This window comes from Trichosurus vulpecula, chromosome 8 (genome assembly GCF_011100635.1).
Source record: "Trichosurus vulpecula isolate mTriVul1 chromosome 8, mTriVul1.pri, whole genome shotgun sequence".
Lineage (NCBI taxonomy): Eukaryota > Metazoa > Chordata > Mammalia > Diprotodontia > Phalangeridae > Trichosurus > Trichosurus vulpecula.
This window is the reverse complement of record NC_050580.1, coordinates 204,168,739-204,189,240: the sequence shown is the minus strand read 5'-3', so window position 1 is coordinate 204,189,240 and position 20,502 is coordinate 204,168,739. Positions and strand designations below refer to the sequence as shown.

General features: G+C 41.7%; 1 protein-coding gene across 1 annotated transcript in view; it reads right to left on the bottom strand.

Annotated features, from left to right (window-relative positions):
- MIDEAS (mitotic deacetylase associated SANT domain protein) overlaps positions 1-18,895 on the bottom strand; it is a 128,010-nt gene extending 109,115 nt beyond the window's left edge. The window contains exon 1 of the mRNA XM_036735573.1: positions 18,661-18,895. The gene's annotated coding sequence lies outside the window, so the exon portion shown is untranslated. The remainder of the gene's footprint in view (positions 1-18,660) is intronic.
- Positions 18,896-20,502: the final 1,607 nt, after the last annotated feature.

Sequence of the window (20,502 nt, the reverse complement as noted above, 5' to 3'; positions counted from 1 at the left end):
TGCCCATGTACTACAGCATCTGGGTGGTACAGTGGATAGAGTATGGGTCTTGAAATCAGGAAGACTCATCTTCTTGAATTCAAATCCAGCCTCAGAGATCTACTAGCTATGTGACCCTGGGCAAGTCACTTAACCCTGTTTGCCTTAGTTCCTCATTTATAGAATCAACTGGAGAAGGAAATAGCACACCATTCTATTATCTTTGCCAAAAAAACTCCGAAATGGAGGCAGCTAGTGGCTCAGGCTAGGGCCTGGAATAAGGAAGACCTAAGTTCAAATCCAGCCTCAGACACTTCCCAGCTGTATGACCCTGGGCAAGTCACTTAACCTCTGACTGCCTGACAAAATGGTCCCACTGGACCCACTGGAGAAGCAAATGGCCAACCACTCCAGTGTCTTTGCCAAGAAAATCCCAAATGGGGTCACAAAGGGTCAGACACAACTGGACCCAGTAAAGAACAACAAAAATCCATGCATTAGCTATGTGACCCCGGGTAAGTCGAGGTGACTTATTTACATTGCTCATACTGCCCATCTCAGAGTTGTGGGAGAAGGGATAGCTGAGCACATGATTTGCCCCACACCTATACACCAGAGATGGTTCTGCCGTGGGAACCAGGCACCAAGTAGCTGACCTTTAGCCAAAGGTTTATAAAGCACCTGCCCTAGAACCTCAAAGAGGCCTCACTGCAAAAAGAATAAAGATGAGCCAGGAGAGATAAGCACTCAGTAGGAACTCATCTCTGGTTTCCACTGTAACTTACTTAGCAAAAGCATCACGAAACAGAGACCCACAGCCTTCACTGTGGCTAAAGAACAAAGAAGGTGATGTGGTTATAGCCAGGACAACTTCATTCTAATTTGTGTCTGCTAGTAACCAGCTGTGTGAGCCTCAAGCACGCTACTTTCTGGGGTCTCGGTCTCCCCATTTGTAAACTATGCTCGGTTCAATTAGATTCAACAGTTTTTAAGTGCCTACTATATAAAAGGTAGTTAGGTGGCATAGTGGATGCTAGCTTAGCTATGTTACCCTGGGCAAGTCACTTAACCCTGTTTGCCTCAGTTTCCTCATCTGTAAAATGAGCTGAAGTAGGAAATGGCAAACTCTTCCAGTATCTTTGCCAAGACCATCCCAAATGAGGTAATGAAGAGTCAGACACGACTCAACAACAATATGTGAAAGGCAAAAGGTATTATGTCATAGTGGAGAGGAAGCCAACCTTGGAGTACCCTGCTCTTCACTATAACACAGCCTGCCTTTTGAGTCTGACCTTTTTAACATACATAGTGTTTTTAGAATAAAAATCCTAGCAAAAGATGCGAGCCTTGTGGCCATGTGGTTAAGTCACTTAATCTCTTGGTGCCTTACTTACCAGCTACCAATCAGCATCATTGGAAGGAACTTACAACAGGAGTTTCCTACAATAATGCAAGCATAGATCCAGGACCACTCCTCCCCCAAAAGGGAAGCAATGAAAAGATTTTAAAAAAAAAGGTTTACAGCCCAATACGGGGTTGGACCACATCATCCCTGAGGTTCCTAATAGCACCTAACATTCAGTGAGTCAAATAAATTTTGGACTGCATTTTCTTTTTAATTTTAAAGTACAGTGAAGAATAAAAGAAATAATCTTCAAAGGGAAGAAAAAAAGTGATAAGTAGGAGGAGTGGAAGAAAACCAAATGCCTGTTATTTTGTTAGATATTATATATCCAATTTAAAAAACACATTGTAAATACTTTGAAGTGTATGGTTTATATATGATCTTTAAAATTTTCATTCATTTTTCATACTATTTTTTTCATACCATTTTTGTTAATGGTAACAAATTTTTTAAAATAAAAACGATCAGAAAAAAACTGGGAAGGCTTGGATAAACGGATAGAAACTGAAATGAGCAGAACCAGGAGAATGATTTATACAGCAATTATGTAAAAATAATCAACTTTGAAAGACTTAGTAACCCTGTATAACACAACGGCCAACCACACTTCTAAGCACTCATGAAATATGCTGTCTAGAGAGAGAGCTGATACACTTAGAGGGTGGATTAAAATAAATTTTCTCTTCCTTCCTTCCATCTCTCCCTTACTTTCTTCTTCCCTCCCACACTCCCTTCCTTTTATTTTCTTTTCTTTTCTCTTCTTTTTGGGAGGGGTAAAGACTAGGCTGATATGCTAATTTGTTTTGCATGACTGCACCTATTTGTAATGGGTTTTGTTTTTCTGACCTTCTAAATGGGTGGGAGGGGGGAAAGAGGAGAGGAGATAATTTAGGACTGAAAATAAAATTGATTTAAAAAATAAAATGAAATTATAAAATAAAGTGTATTGAAAGTGAGTCTATTTTTTTTTTTTTTGCTCAGGATGTCAACACTGGAATCTCAGTGGTCTAAGATTAAGCCAAGGCAACTTTTTGACTCCAAAGACTCAAGGCACTATGGCCTTGGCACAGACTCCAGACAAGTCACACTCTCAGCTATCAGAAAAGATGTCAGACAGGATATCCCAACTTAACCAAAAGCCCGAGGGCTCCAAAACTGACATCCTGGAAAGCTTCAGAGATGTCCACTCTTATCATTATACACACTGCAGGTGTGAAAAGAACTTTTACAGGGCTAAAGGGAAGACAGGAGGACTGTGCTTTCCCAGAAAACAAATCCTCAATCTATCACCCCAAACCAGCCTCTATACCACTCATGCCCCAAATTCTCCCCTCCTGCTCCCCAAAAGAAAAACAGACGGACAAGAATAATAACAGCTGACATTTATATAGCGCCCTAAGGCTTAAACCAAGCTTAACACAGAATATCTCATTTGATCCCCACAACAACCCTGTGAAATAGGTAATTTAGGTATTGTTATCCATTTTATAGACAGGGACACTGAAGCTCAGAGAAGCTGAATAAATAAATTTGTCCACAGTCACACAACTAGTAAATGCCCAAAGGAGAATTCAAATATAGTACAATGCAGGAAAGACAGCTGGATTTAGCCTCAGTGGACCTAAGTTCAAATCCCTCTTTCTACCTGTGTGACCTTGGGTGTTACTTAAGCTTCTCTGCACCTGAAGCATCCTCAGTGTAAAATGAGAGGACTGGACCAGATAGCTTCTAAGACCTCCTCCATCTCTAAAATCTATAATGGCAAAGGTTGATCCCAGAGAAAGCTGAAAAAAAGGTACCTTACTCCCATGCCTCTTTGCAAGGTTCAGACTATGGGCATGGAATACTGAATATAGTATCAAACATGGTTGACATGTTGGCTAGTTTCTATTAAACTGCTTTTTTCTCTTGTTTAAAAATTTTTTTGTTAGAAGGGACAGTTTGTTGGGTAGAGGTAAACGAAGGTGATATAAAAAACAAGACATCAAATTTACATATATACATATGTGTGTTTATATATATACATGTATATACATACCTGTATGTATGTATATACATATAAAACACTAATGAACTCTACTGTATTTCATAATAAGGTTTAAAACATTACAGAATAACCTGAAACCTGGAATACTGTGCTATAAGATGATGAACAGGTTCGTTTTCAGAAAAACATGGAAAAGTCTTGCACGAAATAACGCAGAGTGAAATGAACAGAACCAAGCGAACATTGCATAGAGTAACAGCAATATTGTTCAGAGACTTAACTGTGCATGACTAAGCTCTTTTGAGTAATATGATTATTCAAATCAACTATGAAAGACTTATGAAGGAAAATGCTATCCAACTCCAGATAATGAACTACTATATCCACACACACACACACACACACACACACATATACCCATATATACATATACACGCATATATATACATGTATATACATGTGTATGTATATGTGTGTATATGTATATGTGTGTGTGTGTGTGTGTGTGTGTATGAGAAATGTTGGCTTTCTCTAATGCAGAGTTGGGAGGTAACTCAGGGAAAAAAATTAATCTGAAACTAAAGTCATTGTTCTCTTAAACTAGTTCTATTTTTCCACTTAAGCTCTAGAAGAAGCCAAATCCTCAAACTGCTTTTCTGGTACACAGGGTATCGTACTAAGAATCTTATATCTTGTCACCTCCCCCAGAGAATACTAGGGGCCCTAGAAAAGGAATGATAATAACTCATATTTGTTGGCACGTTAGAATTTACAAGTGCTTTCTTCCCAATAACCCTCTTATGTATGGAAGTAGTGTAAATATCATTTCCATTTTAGAGATGAAGAAACTGAGAGTCAGATGTCTGTACATTAGATCGACAAACTGAAGGAAAGTTTTCTAACTCTAAAACCAACACTCCTTCCACTAGGTTATGCTGCTTCTTAAAAGAAGGTGCTACCACCCCCTGATTCTCCCATCTACTTCCCATGCTTCCTCCTTCCTCCAACCATCATGAGTATAGCGATCTTTTGTGCAATCCTGAAAGAAACAGGATTTCTTCCCTCTTAAAGTTCATCTCTTCCAGGAAGCCATAATGGATTAACAAGCTTCACTTCAGCCCATCCTCCATACTGCTAGCAAAATGATTTTTTTAAAATTTATTTTATATTTAATTTATTGAATAAAACAAGCATTTCCATAAAATAGTATAATAAAAAAGATGATTACACATGAAACTGCAAATCTTTTATGTACAACTTGCTATTCCTTTTAAACATATAATAAAATTATTGTGTAAATTTTTAAAAAATTTTTAAACTTTTTTTCTTCCCTCCCCACCCCCTACCCTAGAAATGGCTACCATCAGTTAAGAGAACATTTGGCAGTGTCACTCTCCTACTCAATAAACTCCAGTGGCTCCCAAATCAAATGTAAACTCTTCTGTTTAGCCTTGAATATCCTTTATAATCTGGCCTCAAGCTATGTTTCCAGCTTTATTAGTCACTATTATCTCTCCCAGATTCTGTGATCCACATAAATTGGCCACTTTTTTGTTCCTCCCACATGATTCTCGATTTCCCACCTCCTACCCTATACCTTGAATGCCCGCCTTCACCTCCAATTCTGAGTCCCTCTCTTTCTTCAAGATACAGATTAAGTACCACCTTCTACTTGAAGTCCTTCGTAACTTCCTCAATTGTAAGTATGCTTCCTCTCAAACCACACTGTATTTAACAACTTTGTATTTTTTTGTATTTATTCTCTATTTTTATATACTTAAAAATGTCCTTGTCTCCCTGTTAGAAAATAAGGTCCTTTCAAGCAGATATTGTTTGATTTATCATATTCATTTCCCTTGTGCCTAGAGCTATGCCTGGCATAAAGTATTACTAGGTGGGACATTTCTCCAGTGGAAATGGGCAGATGAGAACAACATATTCCAACAGCCATGAAGGCAGATGAAGCAGGTGCTGTGATCACTTAGAGTTTGGTCAAGCATATTAGGCACCAAGATCATCCACTGCATCCCTGGACACTGCCAGTTATTATGACTTGTGTCTTGCCACTGGACTTCAATGACTCAAAAAGAGAGAGTGAGGGTGATGACTTTGCACAGCTCTGCCTCACTTAAATCCAATACACAAGCAAAACAAGACAAGACATCATCCATGATGTCATTAGTCCTCTTCAAAAATAAAGGATGGTGAATGATAGTATAGTAAACATTCAATGTTTATTGATTGACTGACTCTTACACATGCTCTGTTACTGTGAACGCAGAACACTCAGAACACCATGCCATTGAATGATATACCCTATTGCAACATTGGACCATAGATTTAAGGCTGGAAATGACTTTAGATGCCATCGAGTCCAGTTCTCTCATTTGATGGATGGGGAAACATGCCCAGAAAAGTAAAGTAGTTTTCCCATGGTTATACAAGTAGTAAGTGACAGAAGTGGGATTTGAACCTAGGACCTCTGGTTCCAAATTCCCTACTCTTTGCACTCGCCACACTGACTCTATCTGATCTATATTGTTGTATAACTTACCAGGCATGTCTTATCTTTGCAAATAGATTTGGATGCTCCTTTTGGAGAGAAATCACGTCCCAGCTCTCTGTATCCCTTCAAGAACCAACACAATGCTACACGAGTATCGTATAGAATACAAGCCTTACCTTTAGGAGAAAACACTGTTACTGGTATGTTTCTGGATAGCTCACATACATAGCCCAGTGTCTGAAACACAGCAGGCACTCTGATTGTTGAGTAAGTGCAAGCAGAAAGAATCATAAAAGAAAAGAACTGGTAACAAAACTAAAGTTCTGCAAATATAACTACCTAGCTTGGTCCCAGGAAGAGGTAAGCAAAGGTACCTTCTTCCCTTCTTTGAAGAGGTGAAAGGCTATGGGTATGGAACATTGCATATACTGTCAGACTCAGTTACCATGTTGGTTAATTTTGGAAAACTGCTTTCTCCACGATCCTTTTCTTTTTCTTTCTTACTTTTTGTTACAGGGATGTCTGGATAGGCAGGAGAGTCGGGAAGAAGATATCCAGATATTAATCAAGTAAATAATCAAAAGAAATGGGGCTGCTAGGTGATGCAATGGCTAGAGCACCAGGCCTGGAATCAGGAAGACCGATCTTCTGAGTTCAAATCTAACATCAGACACTTGCCAGCTGTGTGACCTGGGCAAGTCACTTAACCCTGTTTGCCTCGGTTTCCTCCTTTGTAAAATGAGCTGGAGAAAGAAATGTCATACCTATCCTCTGCCAAGAAAACCCCAAATGAGGGCACAAAGTCAGACATGACTGAACAACAAGAATCAAAAATATCAAAAACATTTTTTAATATAACAGGCTGAATTGAATTCCTTGAAATGACAAATGAGTGGATGAATGTTGGATCAGAACGGAGCTCTGAAGTAAACAGTTTTCTAAGAATTGGTAGCTCAATATTATTCTCTAATTGTTCACGTGTGCTTTTCATGCATATTTTTCCCGGCTTCCTCATCAGAGTGTAAGAACTTTTAGGCCAGGCCCTCTGTCTTGGGCCTCTTTGACATGTCGCCCAGCACAGTGTTCTGAAGGTAGTGAACACTCAATGAATATTGTTAGCCACCTAATATTGGCCAGGAATCTTGGAAATCAACAATGCTAAAGTAATTAATAATATAATTAAATGCCAGTGCTTTTAACTCTAACAAAGCACATAAACCATGCTATTGTGAGGAAAAGCTGTAGGGTTTTAAAAATCTTTAAAGAGTAGGTGTGTCCCACTTTATGTTAACCAGATATATACCAGATGTATTTACAAAACAGACAGAAATAGTTTTTGATGTCTTATTCTCATCAGTTATATAATTAAGGCAGCATGAAAGGAGAAATGGCACTGGGTTGGAAATAGTAAGCTCTCACTGAATTTAAGATGTGCTTTGAGGTACAAAAATTCAGTTTACACACAACTTTTCAGGAGGAATTCACTATGCTAACACCAGATCTGTTTACGTGTATACCCAGGAATAGTTTGCAATCAAAAAGGCATCTGGTTTGCAAGAGGAGGCTGTAATTGGTAACCTTTGTGCCAGGTGGTGGCCACTGAATTCCTGGGGGCAAATCTGATTGTAGGTTTTACCTTGAAAAAGATCTTCTCAAATCTGACCTGATGCTTTTCATTTTCAAAGATACAGTAATTATATAGTGAAATCAGGCTTCTGGCTCAGAGTGGGAGTGGAGGGCTGGGACGGGGAAAGGCAAAAGAATTTGTCTTTTCTTACTATAACCCCCTCTGCCTGACACATGGCATAAGTGATGTTTGCTGACATTTTCTCCACCATTATCTTCAGACTTTTATTGAGGGGAGGGAGAGAATAAGCATCTATATTATAGCCTATTATGTGCCAGACCCAGTGCTAAGAGCTTTTTGCAAATATCATTTCATTTGACCCTCACAACAAAACTTCATGGTAGGTGGCATGATTGTCTTCATTTTATAACTGAGGAACCCAAGGCCCACAGAAGCTGAGTGATTTGCCAAGGGTCACACAACTACTAACTGTTTGAGGCCAGAACTGAACTTAGATCTTCCTGACTCCAGGCCCAGCACACTACCCTCTGAACCAGCAGCTGCCTCTATGAGAAAAGAGCACATATTACAAAAATTTTATACATTCACTCTCTCATCTGAATCTCACTACAGCCCAGTGAGATAGGTATTACAAGGCTGGAGTGTTCCAAAAGTGACAGTCATCTGTAAATTTTATAAGCACATCATCTATGTTTTAGTCCAAGCTATTAATAAAAATCTCTTTCCTCATCTATAAAAGGAAGAAATTGGACCAGATGACCTCAGAGATTCCTTCTAGGCCTACTATTCTATGTTGTATACTACAGTCCCAAAAAGATGCAATTTTAAGCTATTAAAGCTTACTAGCTTATTACCCCCACCTTACAGATGAAGAAACCGAGGACCAAAAGGAGATTTAAAAAAATTAAAATAAATAAATTAGAAAAATAAAAATTAAATTAAAATTAAAAAAAAAATACACAAAGGGAGATCAGGTGACTTGGCCTGGGCCAAAGAGCTACTAAATATCCTATGGGAATTCAAACCCAGGTAAGACAGATGCCAGATTTAGCATTCTATTTGCTATGCCAAGCTGATTTTCAAAAGAAAACAAAAAGGTCCCTCTCCTTGAGAGGCTTTATAGTTTAATTGAGGAGAGAGAAGTTACATAAAAAGGTGACAAATGCTTACCTAAGACAGTATATGATAAATACTACTTGAGAAATAAACAACAATAAATGATCTGGGTTCTAGTTCTAATACTAGCCTAGACTAAGTCACAATTCCTCTGAACCTCAGTTTCTTCATCTGTAAGACAGGCATATGAATACTTGTGGTACATCCCACATAAGGTTGTAGGGTTCAAATGAGATAATGTATGTGAAGTGATCTGTAAATTATGGCTCAGTATTACAGAATTGCAGAGTTTCAGGGGAGCTTAGCAAGCACCTAGACTAGCCCATGCCCACTATAACGTATTGGACCACCTTTGCTTAAAGACCTCCAGTGAGAGGGAAACTTTTACCTCTAGGACAGCCCACTGTAATTGTTAAGAAATGTATTCCTGACAGCAAGCCTAAATTTGCATCTTTGCAACTTCTATCCATCATTCTTGGGTCTGCCCTCTGGGACCAAACCAAACCAATCCAATCCCTTCTTCACATGACAGTCTTTCAAATACTTGAACATAGGTGGTGCAGTGGATAGAACATAGGCCCTGGACTCAGGAATGCCTAAGTTCAAATATGGCCTCAGACACTTACTAGCTGTGTGACCCTGGGCAAATCACTTAACCCTGACTAACCCCTCCCCCACCAAATACTTGAACGTAGCTATAATGTTCTCTCAGAGTCTTCTCATTTTCTGTGCCTTGAACCTGCTGTCATATAATATGAACTCAAGGCCCTTCATTGCCTTCTACATACCTACACGCTCTCCAGGACACTAAGATGTCCTTCCCAAACTACTGTGCCCAGAATACAATCCTCTAGATGTGGTCTAATGAGACATTCTATTTCTGGAAGCAGTGCCTTTCAATGCAACCCAAGATCATATCAGCTATTTTTTTTTTGGTTTGTTTTTCAACTCAATACATTCATATTGAGTTTGCAATCCACCCAAAGACCCAGATCTTTTTCAGACAAGATGTTATCTAACCATGATTCCCCTATCTTGTGAAGTTGATTTTTTAACCCAAGTACAGTTGTCCCTCCCACATCTCCACTTTCCCCATCACAGATTTAATATATCTCGGGTCGGCATAAGAAATTAAAGGAATTTGGGGAGAGTTTTGTGGAAGCCGCAGACAAAACTTGAAGGCCAGCAGATGACATAGAGCCTATGACCAAATACTTAGCCCAAACTTTACAATATGGTACTGTAAACACCCCATAAAAGAAAAAGAAAAAATTCAGACTCCTTCTCTGGTATGAAGAGAGGGTCAAAAAATTTTATGTGGATTTTCCCCATCATGGGGATGCCCCACCCCTAACCTAACCACCACCACCCCACCCCCCACGTAGAAGGGATAATTATATAAGACTTTACATTTATTCCTATTGAAATGAACCTTATTTAATTCAGATCAATGCTTTCTTATCAAGATCTTTTTGGATCCTGTGTCATCCAACGTGTAAGCTATTCCTCCCAGTTTACAGTGATCTGCAAATTTTATAAGCATGTCATCTATGGTTTAGTCCAAGCTATTAATAAAATTCTCTTTCCTCATCTGGAAAAAGGAAGAATTGAACTAGATGACCTCAAAGATTCCTTCTAGGCCTCGTATTCTGTTCTGTACTACAGGCAGGGGTATGCTGGAGTCAGCTCTTAGGGCTCCTAATAACCATTTGTTATATTTTCAGTATGAGCATTTACATCTCAGAAATCTGCAAATGCTACAAAACACAGCTTGATTTATTATCTTGCTGCTTGTCTAGACTTAATAAAGTGATGGAGAAAATTCTAAAAATGCAGATAAAACTCAAAAATGTGCTGCATGCACATTTTTCCCCCCTGAGACCTGGTTGTTAAACTTTTACCAGCACAACCCTGGCTACTGGAGTTCAGAGGAGTGGGCTCCATGGCCTAGGCCAGTAATTGGGGAAAACTTCAAGGAAGAGGTTTGAGCTAGAGCTTGAAGGACTAGTAAACAAGTCAGTGAAGAAGTCGAGGGAGCCTGTAAGCATAGAGAGAGCACTGAGGTGGACAGGAAGAATGTGCTTGACCTTTTAGCAAAACAATGGCGAAAATATTTTGACTGCAACACAAAGTCCTATCCAATGGCAGGGGAATAGTCTGAGACACAGATGGAAAGATAAGTAGGGGTCACTCTGTGGAAAGCCTTAGATTCGATTTCTCAAATTTCTTAATAGCATGCAGGGTTTTTTAAGAGACAGAAGATATATAAAAAGATAACAAACAGTTGCCTGAGGCAGTGCCACCTGAGAAATGTGACAATAAATAACCTAGGAGCTCGCTGCAGAGCAGTAAAAACAATGGACACACTTTGGATTATGTTTTCAGCAAGTTTTCAGCAAGTTTTGTTTTTTAAACTGGGAAACTGCTAGTTAAATAGAGCATATAGTATTTGATATACAGTATTTGAAGAATACACATTATCCTTCTAATCAAATCACTCCTATCTGATCAGATCAATCCTACAGTTCTTACCCTTAAACTGATGTGCAAATAAAGGTCTCCATGAACTTCCAGAGCCACTTCAGGAAAATAGGAAGTTGGAGATTATTTTCGTTGTGTTCCTTTGACTGTAACGCCTGATCAAGTTTGCCAAGTCTCATCAATTCTGCCTCCATAGCATTTCTTGGAATTAGCCCCCTTCTCTCCATTCACCTGGCCATCAGCCTAGTTTCACCCCCAAGACCCAAGACTACAGCAATGACATCACAATCGGTCTTTTCCCTCTCCAATTTATCCTCAACACAGCTGCCAAAGGGATATTCCTAAAGTATGGGAGTCACCAGGGCGAAATAAAATCAAATTGCTCCCTATTGCCTCGAGGATCAAATACAGACTCAATCTACCTTTCCGAGTTTCTTATACCCTACTCTCCTCAAACTCTATGGTCCAGTCGAACTGACTTTGTTGCTGCTCCTCCCACAAGACAGGCCCCTAAATAACCCAGTGGATGGAGAGCTGGATCTGGAGTCAGGAAGACCTAAATTCAAGTCACTGATTCTGGGCAAATCATTTAATCTGTCTCAGTTTCTTTATCTGCATAATGGGAATAATGATGACACCTATCTCTCAGGGTTCTTGTGAGGATTAAAATGAGATCATATTTATAAACCGCTTTGCAAACCTTAAAGAGCTACATAAATTCTAGCTATCGTTATTCCATTTTTCACTTCCACATCTTTGCACAGGCCAACCTTTGAGGCTGGAATTCGCTCCCTAGTTTTCCTCAAAGTTCAGATCGAGGGCCACTTCCTATATGAGGTGTTTCCTATTCCCCCCCAAGCGACTAGTGCCTCCCCTCCCCACAAAAGTTGCCTTATATTTATTTTGCATATACAGCTATCCCTTCCATATCATAATTTTCCCCATCACATTTCAATATAATACGGGTCAGCATATGAAATTAAATGGGAAATTTTTTGGATTTTTGCAGAACCTCAGACCATATTCAAAGGCAACACAGAAAAAGTCTAGAAATTCAGAAATGCATAAAATATATGTGTATGATTGCATAATATCAACATATTTTATATTTTAATACCATAATAATTCAGACTTCTTCTCTGGTATGAAGAGAGGGCCAAAAAGTTTTACGAGGATTTTCCTGATCTCAGGGGTGCCTCGTCCCTAACCCCTGAGACATGGAAGGGATAATTGTAGTTCATGTATAATTAGATGCATACACAAAGCCTCCCTGATACAAAGTTAGCCGCAAGAGGCCAGGGACTATACAAATTTTGTCTTTGTAATCCCATTACTTAGCACACTGCCTGGCACAGAGATGCTGAATAAATGCTTATTGATGGAGTCACACATTACTACTGACCATGCCAATGATCATGCCATTTCCCAGTCGAAAGCTTTCTATGTCCCTGTTGTCTCCAGGATAAAATAACACACTCCTTAGCCTGCCATTGGAATACTCTCCACAATACTTTACCTTTCTAGCTTTGTTGTTATTCAGTCACGTCTGACTCTTCATGACCCCTGTGGACCATAGCATGCCAATGCTGTCCATGGGGTTTTCTTAGCAACTGGAGTAGTTTGCCATTTCCTTCTCTAGCTCATTTTACAAATGAGAAAACTGAGGCAAACAGGTTAAGTGATTTGCCCAGGTCACATAGCTAGCAAGTTTCTGAACTCAGATTTGAACTTCCTGATTCCAGGCTCAGGGCTCTCTATCCACTGAGCCACCTAGCTGCCTCCGAGGCAAAGAGAGGTTAGGTGACTTGCCCAGGGTCACACAGCTAGCAAGTGTCTAAAGCCTAATTTGAACTCAGATCTTCCTGACTCCAGGCCCATGGGTCTATTAATTGAGCCACCTAGCTACCCCTTATTTCACATTAACACTCTGTCATCCAAAGTGGGCTAAAAGTTCTTCCATATGCTTCTCTTCCTCCATTCATTCCTACAGAACATCTTCTATTCCTGAAATACACTACCTCCTCCTGCCTACTTGTTGAACTCCTTCTAATGGCATTATAGTGCAGTAGAAAGAATATCGGATACAGAGTCAGAGAACCTGAGTTTGAATCTTGATGCTGTTACCTAGTAACAAGTGAGCCCTTTGGCAAACCAATTAAGCTCTTTGGGCCTCAATTTCCTCATCTCTGAAAGAAGGGAGTTGGATTAGATGGCTCCAAGGGTGGCCCTAAAGCTCTGAATTGTGAGCCTGTATTTTCTTTCAAGACCCAGATGCAGCCTCTGCCCCAGTAGTGCCCAACCCCCACCTCATCCACAGCTGAAAGAGATCATTGACTTCTTACATTTTCTTGGAATAATAGTCTCCTTTGGCCTCATCGGTAACACATTCTACCTTGTATGATCCTTGTGTCACTGTGATAGCTTGCTTACAAGATTGTGACTTTCTTTTTTTTCTTATTTTTAAAAAAAAATTTTTGAGGGGGGAGGCAGGGCAATTGGGGTTAAGTGACTTGCCCAAGGTCACACAGCTAGTAAGTGTGTCAAGTGTCTGAGGCTGGATTTGAACTCAAGCTGTCCTGATTCCAGGGCTGGTGCTCTACTCACTGGGCCACCTAGCTGCCCCAATCGTGACTTTCTTGAGAGTAGAAACTGTATCATTTCTTATTTGTACACTCTCCAGTGCACTGACTTGTGCATCTGTTAGTTTTTTTGGTCTTGATCTGTGATTTCAATGGTGTAGGAAGCCCTAGTAAGGAAACTACTTCCACCCTGTGCAGATGGGCAACTAGTGTTATATATTATAATCATAGTTGCCTAAAGGCATTCAAAAGTTAAGTGACTTGCCCAGGGACACACAGCCCAGTCAGTATCAGGCAAGACTTGAACCCAGGTTTTTTATACCTCCAAGACTTCCTCTCAAGCCTAGTACACACTAGGCATTTTATTTATCTATTAATCTATTTATTTATCTGTTGTTCTTGTTAATTGTCTTCACTAAAAGCTTTTTCAGTGAGAAAGAGAAATGAAATGGGGGAAGGGTTCTTTTCAGGAAGGAAGTGAGGCTGATGGACCAAGCATCACACAGTATCAGGAAATTTGCAAAGGTTTGTTATATGGAGGAATTCAGGATCAATGGGGGGTGTTTCTGCCTCTCTTTCAGGAAGCTAACAGTGATGTCAAAACAGAGGATTATGGTTTCAGGAGTGAGTTTGTCAGGAGGCCACCAGATGAATGGAAATGCAGATGTGGGGAAGAGAGAGCATAATGGAGCTTCCTCATTACACCCCAGTAGGGGGGGGTGCGCAGTGGGGAGGGCTGCTCCATCTGGCTCAGAGGGCAGCATTTTAGAGTAATCTCTAAGCATTATTAAGCTCCATAATCAACCTCCAGGAACCCCGATGTGTGGCATGTTCCCACATCCCACACTACAGGTAAGTGGTTTAAAAAAAATCTATATTCAATTTTTATTCACAGCTTTTACAGGCTCCCAATAGGCAAATGCTATAAAGTAGTTCTAGGTCCCATGAACTCAGCAGCAAAACTGACTAATAAATCAGCATTTTATGTAAGGTGGGAGAGGAAATAAGGATTAACTTTCCGGTCTTAAGGAACTACTGTGCAGATTCTAGTATAATGGAGAAGCAGAAACGGGAGGGGGACGGGAAGCAAAGTGGAGGACATGAATTATGAAAAACTACCCACCAGAGTTAGGCTCTCCTGCAACCATTCAAGTCTGCTCACCAGCTGCTGGGTGGCTCCCAGCGAGATCTACCAATTGCTCCTCTCTCTCTCTCTCTAGCCCTCAGCAATCAGCACCTCCCCTTCCCTGCCGACAATCCTGGCCCCAAACTCCAGCATGGTTATTTGGGTACTTATCTTGTCCTGCAGGCTCCCCTAAGATGCAAAGTAATACAAGCTTTTTCTAAACACCTCCAGAAAATGCAGTAATAGCCTAGGCCAGTGGCATGCTGGTAATTCTTTGCAACCAGCTCCATGGGGGAAAAATATGTTCATGGATCCCACAGGTGGTAAGCATCAGAGGTAGGATTTGTAGCCAGGTCCTCTGCCTCCACTTTCTACTGTACCTGAGGGTTTGCTACACTTAATCAAATCCCAGTTAGAGGCAACAACAACAAAAAAAAAATCTGGTCCACTTAGGTCAGACTCTTAAAATGTACAAAACGCGACCTTTGGGGTCAGCATGGTATTTCACACCCGCTATTAAGCACAATGCCCAGGCGTGGTAAATATAGTGCTTGTCTACTGAACATACCTTGAAACTTAGGCAAGATATAAAGGAGTAGGTCAATTTTGGAGAGGGAAGAAGAACATTCCAGAAAAGGCCACGCTGTAGGAAAGGCAAGAATTATGATCTGCATTGTTCCCGATAATAAAAATAACTGCCATTTACACAAGACTTTAAGATATCCAATTCTCAACAATTCCAGGAGGTGAGGGCCAAGGGCATTACTATTCCCATTTTAGAGATGAAGACACAGGCCAAGTGAGTAAGCCATTTGTCCATGGTCACGTAAGTAGTAAGGATCAAAGACAGATTTTGAACCCATCTTCCTGACTCCAGATCCAGTCCCCTCTTTCCAATAAAAATGGCTTCTGATGTTTTGCACTAAGCACCGATCCTTCCTGCAATCACTGGAGATAAGAATGTTCATGGTCATAGAGGGGTTTTTCTCTATCCAAAGCTATTTGCAACTTATGTGGAAGAGTAGCCTGGTTTTCCAGGATTTCCCAGGTGTAACCAGAAGAATGCCCAGCATGATCACAATGGAGGAAGCTCATTCAAGTCAGCTAACAGCTGTCACTCACCTCCAGAAGCCTGAACTGGTTGCCAGAGGTGGGTGGGGAGGATTCCAGAGAGACAGAAGTCACAGTCCTCACAACTGAGGGATGCAGGCTTAAGAACACTTGTAAAGCAACATGCAAAGGAGTGTCAATTAACATACACCTCCCAGTAACCAGAGCTTGAGCTTCACAATCACACAAGAATGATGTCCCTGCCTTTCATGCCTCTTCTTCACCTCACTTTTTTTTTGCTTTAAAATTTTTAACTGTAGTTATGCTGTATATCTGTAATATGCATGTATATATAAAAACATATGTATGCATGTATACACACACACACTGCTTATACTATAGTTTAAGACTTAATTGAGGAAAACTTCCAGCTATGGATCTCTCACTTCCTATCTGGTGGGATTCTCAAGTTTCTCAAAGAATTGAGCCAGGCCAAGGTCCAAGTCCTTTCCTGGCACAGGAGTGCCTCTGGGTAAAAGGTGCTGTATTCATGACACATCCCTCCTCCTCCTCCTCCTTCTACACATACACAGTGTCTTGGGTTTGTTTTGTTTTTTCTCTTTTGCCCAGAACACAATAAAGAAATAAGGCCCCAACAACAGTTTTTGTAGCTGGCCACGAAGCCAGAGCTCAAAGTCTAACAGGCAGTCATTGATTCTAACACTGTTCTCAGAAACACGGCCACACCCGGTGTGTCCCCAGTCAGGCAATGTGCAGTCAGCCAGTCAACAAGCAATTATTAAGTACTTACTATATGCCAAGCACTGTGCTAAAATGCTAGGGATACAAATAAAGACTAAAAACAAAAACTGTGCTCGCCCTCAAGAAGACCATAGAAATAACTATATATAAGATAAGAAATACGAAATAACTAGATACATATAAGCAGACAAAGTAATATAAATGGGGAGGCACTAGTTTTTGGAGATGGGGGAGACAGGGAAAAGCCTCCTACAGAAGGTGGGTCTGGCCTGAGCTTCGGAATCCCTTTAGGGCCTTCCCTCTTTACGAGTTTTTCAAAGAGAACTCATAAGGTTATATTTCCCTGAACTTTTTTTTTCTTTACAATTAATCCCAGGCCTAAGTAGGTAGGCGAGGCAGTAGTGCTTCAGTCTCTCCTCTTGCCTTCCCTTCTCAGGTATTTGGCACATAGTCTAGGAAGAGGGAAGTTGGGGACCAGAGAAACGAGAAAGTAAATAAATCACCTGCTGGAAGTTAGGGGGCAAACTGGCACTTGGCAACACAACCGAGGCTGAATTCCTTTTTGCATTTGCAATGCAAATCTGCGTTTTGTCTCCTGCGCTCCCCACCCACCCAAAGCCTTGCTCCTGTGTATCAACATCCCTTCCAACAAAGCCAGAGTCTGCGATCCCACAGTAATTACACGCCGCCATCATGAAACTGCTGCAACATCTCTCCCTTGAGACAACTGATCCCCACATCTCTGCATTTAGTGACCTCCCTTCTAGAAGAGACGCATTCGTGCATGCCCCCAATCTCCCAGTCCCCGGCTAGACTCTACGTGCAAGGGAACCTCTGCACGGCTGGGCAGAGTTGGACTCCACTCGAGTTGCTTTGCCGGGGTCAGAAATCTCTCAGCTGTTATTTTTAAAAGGATTCTTTACAAGGATCTCCCCCCCACCCCAAATCCCCCTAGCGCACTTCTACAGCCTCAGGAACTTCATAAAAACGATGTTATGCCAGAATTCATCAGAAGGAAGAAATTGTGTTTTATATATAAAACACTCACATATGTATGTGGGCGTGCTGGCAGTTTTATGGATAAACTGCAAAAGCAATAGTCCTTAGCAATTAGTCTGCTGAAGAACTGTACGAAGGGGGCGGCGGGGGAGTAGGGGGTGGGGGTGGGGTGGGAGTCGTGGAGAAGTGATAATGAATATATTCAAACATTTTCGGGTTTTGCGGTGAAGGGAGTTTTTTAGGAGGCCAGATTGTGTGTGTTTATTCAAACTCAAGTTTGATTGATCTTAGTCATTTAAGAGCGATGTAAATTAAAGGGGGTGGGGGCTGAAAAGGAGTTCCTTTTAACTTTCTTCCTAAAACCACAGAAGCGAAGAAGAGGAAGATGTCCCTGCAAGAAAAACAGGGGAGTGGGGGTGGGGAGAGCACTAGGAGTTAAGGGGGTAAACAAAACCGTCTAGTTCTCTGGAAAACACCGAACTTTTCTTTCTCTCTCTCTCTCTCTTCAGTGAAACTAGGGAAAATGGACTGAGGAACTCTGTGCCGGCCGTTTCCCCCATAAACTGATCACCCAGAGTGACGACGCTTTGCCCAGTAGGTTTTTGGAGGGCTCCCGGGCACAGCGGGTGGAGGAAGAGAGTGAGCCGGTGCTGGGAGGACGGCGGGCCACCTAGTCACTTCCAGGGCTGGGGCCACAGCCCGCCGGGCCGGGAGCCCTGGGCCAAGGCAGTCAGCTGTGCCTGTCACTTGGTGCGCTGTGGGTGCAGGCAGAAACAGCAGAGGCTGGGGGAAGGGGAGCCCGGCCGAAAGAGCCCTCCGAGCTGCAGCGAGCACCCAGCAAAAGTGCAGCCGCCAATTGTTTTCTTCCTTAACACCCGGCCCCAACAACTCTAGTCGGGCCCGGCAAACGCACCAGACCGCCCTAAAACGCACTCCCCTCCTGTGTTCTGCCGGGAAACCGAATGCATAAATCCTTTAAAAAAGGAGACAAGAAGCCCCTTGCATGGGGAGGGGGGAGGGGGGAAAAGGAAGCCCGGTGGGCTTGAGTGGGTAGGGGGCCCTTCCCTTTCTGGGCTACTCACCTCGGTGGGTGAAAATCTCCGTCCGCACTACTGCAAAGGGTGTGAAGGAGTGGAGGGAAGGGCAACAATTCACAAACACAAACTTTGTTTCTTTTCTCTGGGACTCGGGCGAAGTCGTCACTTCCTAGTGGTGCAAGGGGAGACTCTCAGTCTGGATCCCTTTAACCCAACAACTCCTGCAGCTTCTCGTCCTGCCGCTGCCGCCGCCGCCGCCCCCTGCAGCTGCTGCTGCTGCTCTCCCTCCTGTTCCAGGCGAAACTGCAGATGTGAGTGAGCAGCTCGTCTCCCTCGCTCGAGCCCCTGGAGTGCTTCAGGATCAGGGACACCCGGACAGCTGCAGATTTATATTTTCTCTCCTCAGCCTTACGGTTGTCCCTTTGTCCCAAATAGCATCTCTCCGGACCTTACGTGCTCAGTGCTGTTCCGCGGGTAGAAGGAGGAAGTGAAAGCCGCCTTGGTACAGCTTTGCAACGACACGGCCTCGCTGGGAAAGGCTTCTTGTGGGGATATTTTCATGCCTTATAAGTGTTGCTACAGCTTCCATGCTGGTGCAGCACCATTCTCGGTTGCTTTACAGTTTGGAGCTGGCTTCTTAGTTTGGAAAGGGGCTTCTCGGGGTTTCTGGAACTATGGATTTATTCTGGAGCTGGAAGTGACCTAGAAGAAATGAAGTCCCTGGAAACACTGAAACGTCGTCACACACGTGCACACAGCACAAGTAATAAAGGAATGGTGGAGGAAGAAGAGACATTTAAAAAAAAAACTGAGATCTTAGCCAAATGCTTAAGCCGGGTCAGTCAGGTCAGTCAGTGGTGTACTGGGTGTTTAACTAAATATACCTAGCTTTGGTTGTGTTAAAATAACTTTCTTTTCGCTTCTCGGAGTCCTTCTCCCGCCTATCCTCAAATCCCCTCAAACAGGCTTGTAAATTACGCCTTTACACCAAACCCTTTCACTGGGTTATTTCTGTATTCTAGTACAAACGTTAAGGCTGCTAAATTATTTCTGTTGCAAAATTCCTTCTGTCCCTGTCTTTCCGTAAAGCCTGGAATTTACAGGAAAAAAAAATCCTTCATTGGGCCTGAAACTTTCCCTGTTTGGAGGTAGATCAAAGGTAACTATATGGTGAGAGGAGTAGGGAAGGGGGACAGGGTCTTTGAGAGGACTTTTACTTCTATCATAATTCTGAAATTGGACGAGTGAAGCCAGATAATTTTTCTTACTGTGTAAACTACCCTCCAGAACATTTTGGTCTCATAAATAACTACAAAAATGGTGAAATTACAATCCTCTGTGAGGAAGGAGTTCCTTACTTGATTAGGGGGAGAGAAATTTACTTTGACTTTAGTGAGAAAGTTGCATACATTTGAAAATCCTGGAAGAAGTGGAACACTGGCTTCCTTGTACGTTGCTCTGGAAAGAACGGGCAATTTTAAAAAGTTGGTTCTAATATATCAGGTTTTTTTTACAATATTTATTTTTTCTACAATACTATGTTTGTCAAAATAGTCCAGCCACAGAATCCTCTATTCCTGAGCTGAAATCTCTTAATTAAGCTCAATTACCATGCAAGTCTGTGGTCCTTCCCTTTCCATATGAAAACAAATGTATAATTGACATAATAGCATTTAAATAGTGGTTGGAGAGCACTTTACAAATATTTCATTTTATTCCCACAATAACCTTGGGTGGTAGATGCCCCATTTTATGGATAAGGGAACTGATACTGAAGTTACATGACTTTGCTCAGGGTCACACAGCTAGTTAAATGTCTGAGGCAGGACTAGTTGAACTCAGGTCTTCCTTACTCCAGGCCCATCATTCCATCCACTGTGATACCTA